Consider the following 9861-nt stretch of genomic DNA (forward strand, 5'->3'; position numbering starts at 1 on the left):
ACTGGGTATTAATAATGAGTGTTATGGTGTAGTGATCATTCCAGGTTGGTATGAATAATTCGTTAGTTCATGTTCAATAATTTTTCAGAGGAGAAACACACACACACACACACACGCACACACACCAACACACACACACAAATGAGTTATTCTAATAATATTCCATTTTTCTAGTCATGTATATTCCACCCAATACATCTGTCCTTAAATACTACACATCATAAACCCATGTGCTCAGTATAAAGGATATATTGACACTAACTTATAAAAATCACGCTACTTATATTTAGAAGTGTAAGTACCAGAATCACCTTTTATCTTCAGTCCAATCATTTATAGCATTACTGGCATGTAAATCATCCTTTTCCCTGTTCGTTCGTTCATTTCTTCCTCAGTTCAAGTGACACAATCAGTTCCTTGTACTTTCTTCCACCTGGGAATCCAAATTTTGCATATTGTCCCTAGGTGCAACGTTTCACCACACCACCACCGCCGCCGCTACCACCACCACCACCACCATCGCCACCACCACTACCACCACCATAAGTCTCTGTGCCCTCATTTTTTCTTCAGGCCCGGCCAAAAGCACCGTAGAACCCATGTCGGAAGCCTCATTACACACAAGGAAAATAAAGAAGCTTGATGGAGGCCCGTAAGATAAAAACACAAGCCTTTTGGTATCCTATATGATATTTCTTACACTTCAAGTTAACGTGGCTGTTTATTAAAGAATAGGATACACACACTTCCATCAAATCTCGCGTGTCTGAGTGCATGTGTGTGTATGCTTAAAGCCTGTCGTTTTTTCAATGTATAAAACAGAGACTTTTGTTCAAACTTTACATAAACATGCATCGAATGTGCGTAAATATGTTTGTGGGAAGAGGTGAGAGAGTATTTTTTTTTTTTACTTATTTTCGTGATTTATAGCAGGTAACAGAGACTTAAATTGCATAGGCCTGGATGATGATTGAAGGAGGATGTAGGTCATTTTAGCTGGGTACTTTGATGGTCGTTGTCATTATGGTTTGTCTGGATTCTACCTACCCAATTAATGACTGTGAATAAGGTGATGTTGATGATGATGATGATGATGATGACTGAAGCGAAAAAGGGGGTGAGGATGCGGGAGGGAGGAAAGGAGGTATGAGTGGGGAGAGAAGTGAAAAAAAAATAGCAGGAATGTACTTCGAACATGAGAGAGAAACAAATGAAAATAGAAATGATTGACAGGAGGAAGGATAAATGGGAAAATAGATGGTATTATAAAAGGGATGGTGGATGTTTGGTAGGAGGGAATATGGAGGGGGGGAAGGATGGATGAAATAAGGGACGAATGGATGGAAGTAGTGTTTTAGGGAAGAATAGATTAGAGGGAAAAAAAGATTGGTAAAGGAGAGAATAAACTAGGCAGATGGAAATAAGGAAGGATGGCTGAAAATAATGATGCACGGAAGGAAGGGCAGATAGCAGGAAAAATGAATCAGCGGAAGGATGGAAAAAATAATGGAAGGAAAGAAAAATGAATGAGAGGATATCTAGAGGGACTGATAAAATAACTGACAGTATAGAAGTATGGCAGAGGTAAAGTGAGATATCTTGGCTCAGCTTCACAAGATAAAGAAAATACTATGCTGAGGTAAAGAAAAACAAATTGGCGTCTCTTCTTCCTTCACTTCCTTTCCTTTTGCTCGACTTTTTCTTCCTGCTGCTTTAAGTATTGCTCTGTCTGTCTGTCTGTCTGTCTGTCTGTCTGTCTGTCTGTCTGTCTCTCTGTCTCTCTCTCTTTTTCTATAGATATCAATATGTATGTGTGTGTGTGTGTGTGTGTGTGTGTGTGTGTGTGTGTGAGAGAGAGAGAGAGAGAGAGAGAGAGAGAGAGAGAGAGAGAGAGAGAGAGAGGTCAATGGCCTTGTAGCATCCTAACCAGTTGGAGAATATAATGTCACTGGATAGTTATAGCAGAGGAATCACAGTGCATAGACGAGAGAAATAAGATTACATATTATACCAGCAGACCAGACACGTAAAAAAAAAAAAAGTCCAGCCACGTTTAAAGAATAATTTAATCATAATGTGCGCTGAAGTTATGATCGTGATAATAATTTCTCTATATATTATGTAAAGGAATTTTTTTTTACTTATATGGTAAAATATTAATAGATTTACTTACGATTTCTTTAGATAATATAAATTTTTGCTGAAGATTTTGCCTATTGCGTAATGTATATTTTTTATTTCCCCACTGCGTTCATTACATGTGTACTGTACTGTTTACAGCAAAAATTTTTGTACAGCACAATTTGATATGAATGCACATCCTTTTAACTAATCACACACACACACACACACACACACACACACACACACACACACACACACACACACACACACGGCGTGCGCAGAGATGCGCGGCCACTTTCAAATCCACATCCTGTTTAAAATGCCAAATGAACAAGTGTGTTTAATATTTGTCTTGGGTGGAAGCTAAGTATAGTTTATATTTCTATGCTATAGGCACACCACACTTTTCAATAAAACTATGAGAGATGCTGTTCTTTATTACCCTTCATATCTATCTATCTACCTATCATCTCGATCAAAGATTAGCTCACCGGACGAAAGCAAAGAGTTGTAATAAATGGAAAGGAATCAGACTGGATAAGCGTTACAAGTGGAGTGCGGCAGGTTTCAGTGTTAGGTCCTAGTCTTTTTTTTTTTTTTTTTAAATATACGTAAATTTTGTTGATGCAGGACTATTCTGTAAGATTTCAAAATTTGTCGACGATGCTAAACTAGGTAACAAAGCAGACACAGCACTGTAGAGGCAGGCAACTGAGAGAGATACTGATCAACTGTTTAACTGGGCCCAAACATGGCAAATGGATTTCAGTATAAGTAAATGTAAAGTGCTAAAAACTGCCAGTAAAAACGTAAGGGCCAGTTATAACATGAATAATGTCCAACTTGGTAGGGTAAACCATGAAAAAGACTTAGGAGCTATAATAATAAGTGATTTGAAACCAGGCAAACAATGTAAAGAAGATGTGAAAAAAGCAAAGTAGAGCATTTGCATATACATCCAATGATACCATCCTCACTTTGTATAATTCCTTTGTACGCCTGCACTTGGAGTATTACATTCAATTCTGGTCAACGTACAGTATTATAAAAAAGACACGGTGAAACTTGAGACAGTACAGCAAAGGGTGCCAAAGATAATACCTAGATTGAGAAATAAACCAAAGGAGGAGCGTTTAGAAGCCCTGAATCTCTTTACCCTTTCTAAATGGAGGTTACGAGGACATTTAATTCAGGTATTCAAAGTATTCAGAGGACACAATTATATGGCCATCAATAAATATTTCACAGCAGACCATTTAAACTACCCTTACACCAGAGGTAATGGACATAAGATTATTGGCAAACGATTTCAGCAACAAGAAGCTAAGCATTTTCCTTTAGCAGAGTTGTAAATCTACAGAACAAACTGCACTCAAATGAAGAAAGGATCGTTTACTGCCAGACATCACCAGTCAGAAAATAAAATATCGGATCAAAGTGACATTAAGAATATTAAAAAAAAAAAAAAATAAGGCGGAAAATAAATCAGAGGATAATATTAAATCTAGCAACGAACTCTGGCCTTCTCCACACAGAGGGGGCGCGTCCCCCTGTAAAGAAGTTAACCTCCCGAAGTGCCGAGGAACGACAGTAAGACCAGTAAGGTATTAGATGTCTTCTGAGAGGGGAAGACCCTTATATCACTTCAAAACTGGCCACTGATTGACATTTGCAGCTACGTCAGATTCCTTTCTTCAGTAGCGAATCATTTTATATATTCTTTATAAGGGTTATGGCATGCGTTTCTGACTGGAAGAATGCTACTGTAGAATGAAGTATAAAAGATAACTGTACATATTGCTTAAAAAAAAGGGACTTTAAAAAGTTTCTCAGACGACCTTGATATGGGTCATTTTTTTTTTTTTTTTTTTTACCGTTACCAAAACAACACTTTTGGTCAAAACATTTATGAGTTAATTGATTTCCTCCATATTCAGACAAATCAGGGTAAATATTACGTCGATACTGCGACGTTATATAAAAGCTACCTTATCAAAACCTCGGAATTACAGTAATATAATATATATTCCATGAATTTTTATAATATGAAGACACTGGGTGGTTAGGACGCTCGCGAGAACGGTAGCCAAAAAGAGGCGGGAAATATGATCTCATTCTCGAAGCAATGTCCTTGTAAGCTCTTCCTCCCTAGTTATTATCACACTGCAGCCCACTCACTACTACCATAACCCCACTGCAACCCACTCAGTTCCTTTATAACCCCACTACAACCCACTCATTTCCGCTCTTATTTTACTGCACCTTGCTCAATCCCGTCACTGCCTCTTTGTACTATGGCGCACCTTGGCATTCCACCACTACATCCTTCCCAACCCCACCAGTACCCCAGTGAACCGTACCCATCGCCGCTGATACCCCACTGCACCCACTCCACCCAGTTCCGACCTTAACTAACCAATCCCCACCCAATCACACCCAACCCCGGCCCTTACCCAGCTGCATCCCACCCAACCTCACCCTTATCTCTCTGCGTCCCACCTAACCTCACCCTACCTCTCTGCATAAACCCACCCTTACCCCACTGCAGCCCACCCAGTCCCGCCTTTACCCCACCCAACCCCGCCTTTAACCCAATGCATCCCACCCAATCGCCCATAGCCCCATTGCTCCCACTTATATTGAGAAAATTACACAAACGGTTACTTAGTCACACATACAAATAATCAGGTATGGAAAAATACGTATGCATATATACACTCTCGAAGGGAATTAAGAGAAGTATGAGATATTACTGGGGAGAGAGAGAGAGAGAGAGAGAGAGAGAGAGAGAGAGAGAGAGAGAGAGAGAGAGAGAGAGAGAGAGAGAGAGAGAGAGAGAGAGAGAGAGAGAGAGAGAGAGAGAGAGAGAGAGAGAGAGAGAGAGAGAGAGAGAGAGAGAGAGAGAGAGAGAGAGAGAGAGAGAGAGAGAGAGAGAGAGAGAGAGAGAGAGAGAGAGAGAGAGAGAGAGAGAGAGCTCGGGTGTCCTATGACGTGAAAGAAGCGTTAAAGGAAGAAGTAAGGAAGGAAAAGAGAAGAGAGAGAGAGAGAGAGAGAGAGAGAGAGAGAGAGAGAGAGAGAGAGAGAGAGAGAGAGAGAGAGAGAGAGAGAGAGAGAGAGAGAGAGAGAGAGAGAGAGAGAGAGAGAGAGAGAGAGCTCGGGTGTCCTATGACGTGAAAGAAGCGTTAAAGGAAGAAGTAAGGAAGGAAAAGAGAGAGAGAGAGAGAGAGAGAGAGAGAGAGAGAGAGAGAGAGAGAGAGAGAGAGAGAGAGCTCGGGTGTCCTATGACGTGAAAGAAGCGTTAAAGGAAGAAGTAAGGAAGGAAAAGAAAGAGAGAGAGAGAGAGAGAGTGAGAGAGAGAGAGAGAGAGAGAGAGAGAGTGAGAGAGAGAGAGAGAGAGAGAGAGAGAGAGAGAGAGAGAGAGAGAGAGAGAGAGAGAGAGAGAGAGAGAGCTCGGGTGTCCTATGACGTGAAAGAAGCGTTAAAGGAAGAAGTAAGGAAGGAAAAGAGAAAGAGAGAGAGAGAGAGAGAGAGAGAGAGAGAGAGAGAGAGAGAGAGAGAGAGAGAGAGAGAGAGAGAGAGAGAGAGAGAGAGAGAGAGAGAGAGAGAGAGAGAGAGAGAGCTCGGGTGTCCTATGACGTGAAAGAAGCGTTAAAGGAAGAAGTAAGGAAGGAAAAGAGAAGTAAGAAGAGGTGGTATTTCTGGAGCTTCTGAGAGCCGGAGAGAGAGATAATAATGGATGCATGGCGTGTAATGAGAAGGCTAATAAAATAATGCAAAATTCTGGAAGAGGAAGAAGGAAGTAGCTGCCAGGCCTGAAAGTGAACGAGGCAAAAGGCAGTGGTGAAGGAGAGAGATGGCAGGAAGGAACTGAAGAAGACGAAAAAAGGGGAACGAGGTAAAATTATTTGAAAAGGGTGTTGCCAGAAAGATAAAAAAAAAAAAAAAATAGCAGATGAAAGGAAGCAGACAGGAGGAAAGAAGAAGAACCCGACAATAAAGATACAGAATAAGAGGGATGAAGGAAGGGAAGAAAATACGAATAGGGAAGAAAAATGCGAGAAGGCAAGTGTGAAAGTTTGATATGATTCTCCTACAAACAGCGAGAGGAAATGTGTAAGCGAATTATTAAGCCTTATTTTCCTAGGATTTTGGCTTCATTAAAAATGCTAGACATCTGTTAGCGTTGTTTTTAAGTTATCTGTCTTCAGAGGAACAGCTGCCTGGAATGTTAAGACACACACACACACACACACACACACACACACACACACACACACACACACACACATATATATATATATATATTAAATATATATATATATATATATATATATATATATATATATATATATATATATTAAATATATTATTAAAATATATTATTAAAATAAGCCTTTACAGATTGCTCCACTTTGCTAGACTTAAAGAATAAAAGAAGAGAGAGGGAGAGAGAGAGAGAGAGAGAGAGAGAGAGAGAGAGAGAGAGAGAGAGAGAGAGAGAGAGATCGTAATGGGATCCACACCTTCGTCATCTTACACCAAAAGTCTCAGTCTTGGTTTCACTCGCCATTAACTGAACTTGGCAAAGAAGTTGTACAAATGTCCCTTTGTGTGGTGATGGGAGAGATGGATGGATGGATGGATGGATAGATGGATGGATGGACGGGCTCAAAGACTAAATGATGAAAGGGTGGATAGATGTGTGAATAGAGGGATGGATGACTGAGAAGAGATTGATGTCAAAGAATGGATGCATGGGTGGATTACCTGATGAAAGAATTGCTAGTTGGATGGATCAATGGATAGAGGGGGAGTGAAGGGATGGATGTACCGATGGATGGAAGGATGAAGAGGTTTTTGGATGGACTGACGAACTGATGACTGAGTGAATAAATCATTGAATGGATAAGTGATGATTAAATATGAAGGAACGTGTACGTGAATGGGTGGATGGATGGATGAATGGACTGAGGGACGACTGGATAAGCGGGTGAGTGTGAGTTTGAATGGATGACTGCATGCCTGGATACCTGGATGGATGGATAGACTGGCTAGTGGTATGGACGGATAAATTAATGCGACTTGGAAATGATGGCTAGGTTCAGTCAGTTTAGGATTTCCGGGGCACATTTGGAGACACACAGCAACCCTCGCCTATGTTTATAATAGTAAATAATAAAACCCTATGAAAAGAGTGCCCTGTGATGTATTGCCATCACTGTTTGGCTTATTGAATCCAGGCTAATAAGGTTCCATTTAGTGTATACTTAGAAACCATGTTTTCAGCAGTGTTGGCAAAAAAATTACAGTTGCGCATAAGATGAAACAAATACTTTTGGATCCTGCGCCATCACTAGTCTAGTCATATTACTGTTGATAACGACAAAAAAAATTATTAAAGAAACTGGTGGCGTCCAACTGAACTCAATTCCAGCTTATCACAAGAGTGAATGAGAACTGAGGGAAGTCAGAGCGAGATGGTGAGTGCTGTGACATGATGCACGACGGAAAACATTGAGATGAACCCAGACAATATTTTTTAATGCAAGGAAGAGGGAATGAAAGGCAAGAAGCCCGCAAGATTGCTCCCTCCAAGAAAAAAAAGAAACAAAATTACAGACAACCAAATTCAAGAGCCTTTCATTTCGAGATGCTTGGACATAATGCCTTTAAAAGATTGGAGGTCATAGGAAGTAGGAAATGCTGACAGAGGAAGGATGTTCCAGGGTTGACCTGTTGCATACAAGAAGGGCTGTGAGTAACGATTGACTCCACCATTAGAGCAGGATATAAAAGGAATGAGAGTTTCCTCCCAGACGGGTGCTACGTGCCCGTCGCAGTGGTGGAGGGATGCAAGCAGACAGTTCAGAGGAGCATTGACCATTGGAGTAGCGACAGAAAAGAGATAAAAATGCAACTGTGTGGTGAAGAGACAAAGGTTGAAGGAAGTCCATAATATGAGGAGAGTTAGTGAGACGAAAAGACGTTGATTCTGCCTCTTTGATAAGAACTGTATGAGGGGAGCCTCCCTACGCATGAGAGTTGTACTATACACAGGGGCGAATAAAACCCGTGTATAAAGTCAACAACTGTGCATGAAGAAAGAAGGCACATAGTCGGCTAAGCATGCCTAATCTTCTGGAAGCAGATTTTACAAGAGATGTAATATGATCTTTCCATGAAAAATCCCGAAAGAATGAAGCCCCACGTATGTTCAAAGACGGAGCAGGATTGAGTTGTATATTGTTAAAAATTAAATGGTACTCCTAAGGAAGATTTTGCCGGATAGAACGATGTAAGAACTGAGTTTCTGATGCATTAAAAACAAGATTTACCCAAATCAGAAATATGAGCCAAGTCAGACATTACTGTAGGTGTGCCATAGCCTTATTCCTTGTTTGTTGAAGTAACTGCTAAGATAGACGCTGCGGGAAGCGGATGGAAAGGTGAAGGGTGGAGTCATCAGAGCATGAGTGGATAAGGTTAAAACAGAAGGAGGGGAGTTGGAGATTGGACAGAACCCTAAAGAATATCACTTCTAATAGCTCTAGGAGAAGAACAGTGGTCGTTGTAACCAGCAGCTATACAATGATCAGAAAGGAGGGTAGAGATGAAGGCACAAATCAAAGGTTAGAAACAGTGTGAGGGCAGTTTGGAAAATAAAGATTTATGCCAGACTCAGTAGAAAGCCTTCGAGATGTCAATTGTCGGAGTCCTGATTCTGAATATTCAATGAACTGTTTCGAGATGACAAATGACTTTGACGTGTCACACTCTGATATGAACAATAACTCTGACGTGAACTGTGCACGGAGATGAACAATGACTCAGTTGTGAATTACACTCTGATATGAACAACGACACATGACGTATATGAGTAATGCTCTGGTATGAACAAGATCTGGTATGTGCCACACTCTGATATAAGGAATAACTCAGTACTGAGTCTCAACCTGAAAATGAGTGTGAATGGAGAAGAAATGCCTCTGCCAGGTGTTGTCTTTGTGCCTGGTTTGCCTTGTAGTGTGCCGTGTTGTGCTTCTGTATCCGAGACGAGGGTAGTGCAAGAGTGTACCATCTTACTCCAAGGAATGGGTCCCCAGCGGGGCCACCATGCTCGGCACCACGGGCTCTTGTGTCCTGGCATCTTCCATCACTGTTACATTCATCGCTGGAGGAGGAAACATTGGCATCTGTGGGTGTGGTGTTCCAGGGAGCCATGTTGCTTACCCTTGCCTTGTTCAGGTTAGGAGAAAACGGATTTAGCTTGGTTGGTGGAAGGGTAAATTGATAAAAAGCCAGGAGAGGTCGATAGAGCTTCCCTGTAGTCCTTCCCTGAAACCTGAAGCCACTACAGTCAGTACTACTACGAGGGATGTCATAACCACCACAGCCACTGCAACTACTGCAATCACCATAACTACCACTAATTCCGTAGCAATAACAATCACCACACCTACCACAGTCACCACATCTACCAGAATCATCACAACCATTACACTCACCACGGCAACAGTAATCAGCACAGCCACGCTACAAATCACCACAACTACCACAATCACGACAACCACTACAGTCACCAGAGCTACCACAATCACCACAGCGACAATCATCCTAACCCTTACCACAACTACCACAATCACCACAATCACCACAACTACCACATTCCCACCACAGCTACCACCTTCCCATCTCCGCTCCTATTCGCCTACTGAGAGGATGTACACAGATTGCTCT

Source organism: Coenobita brevimanus, chromosome 74 (genome assembly GCF_032717465.1).
Source record: "Coenobita brevimanus isolate Jiangsu-jjx chromosome 74, ASM3271746v2, whole genome shotgun sequence".
In the NCBI taxonomy this organism is placed as follows: Eukaryota; Metazoa; Arthropoda; class Malacostraca; order Decapoda; family Coenobitidae; genus Coenobita; species Coenobita brevimanus.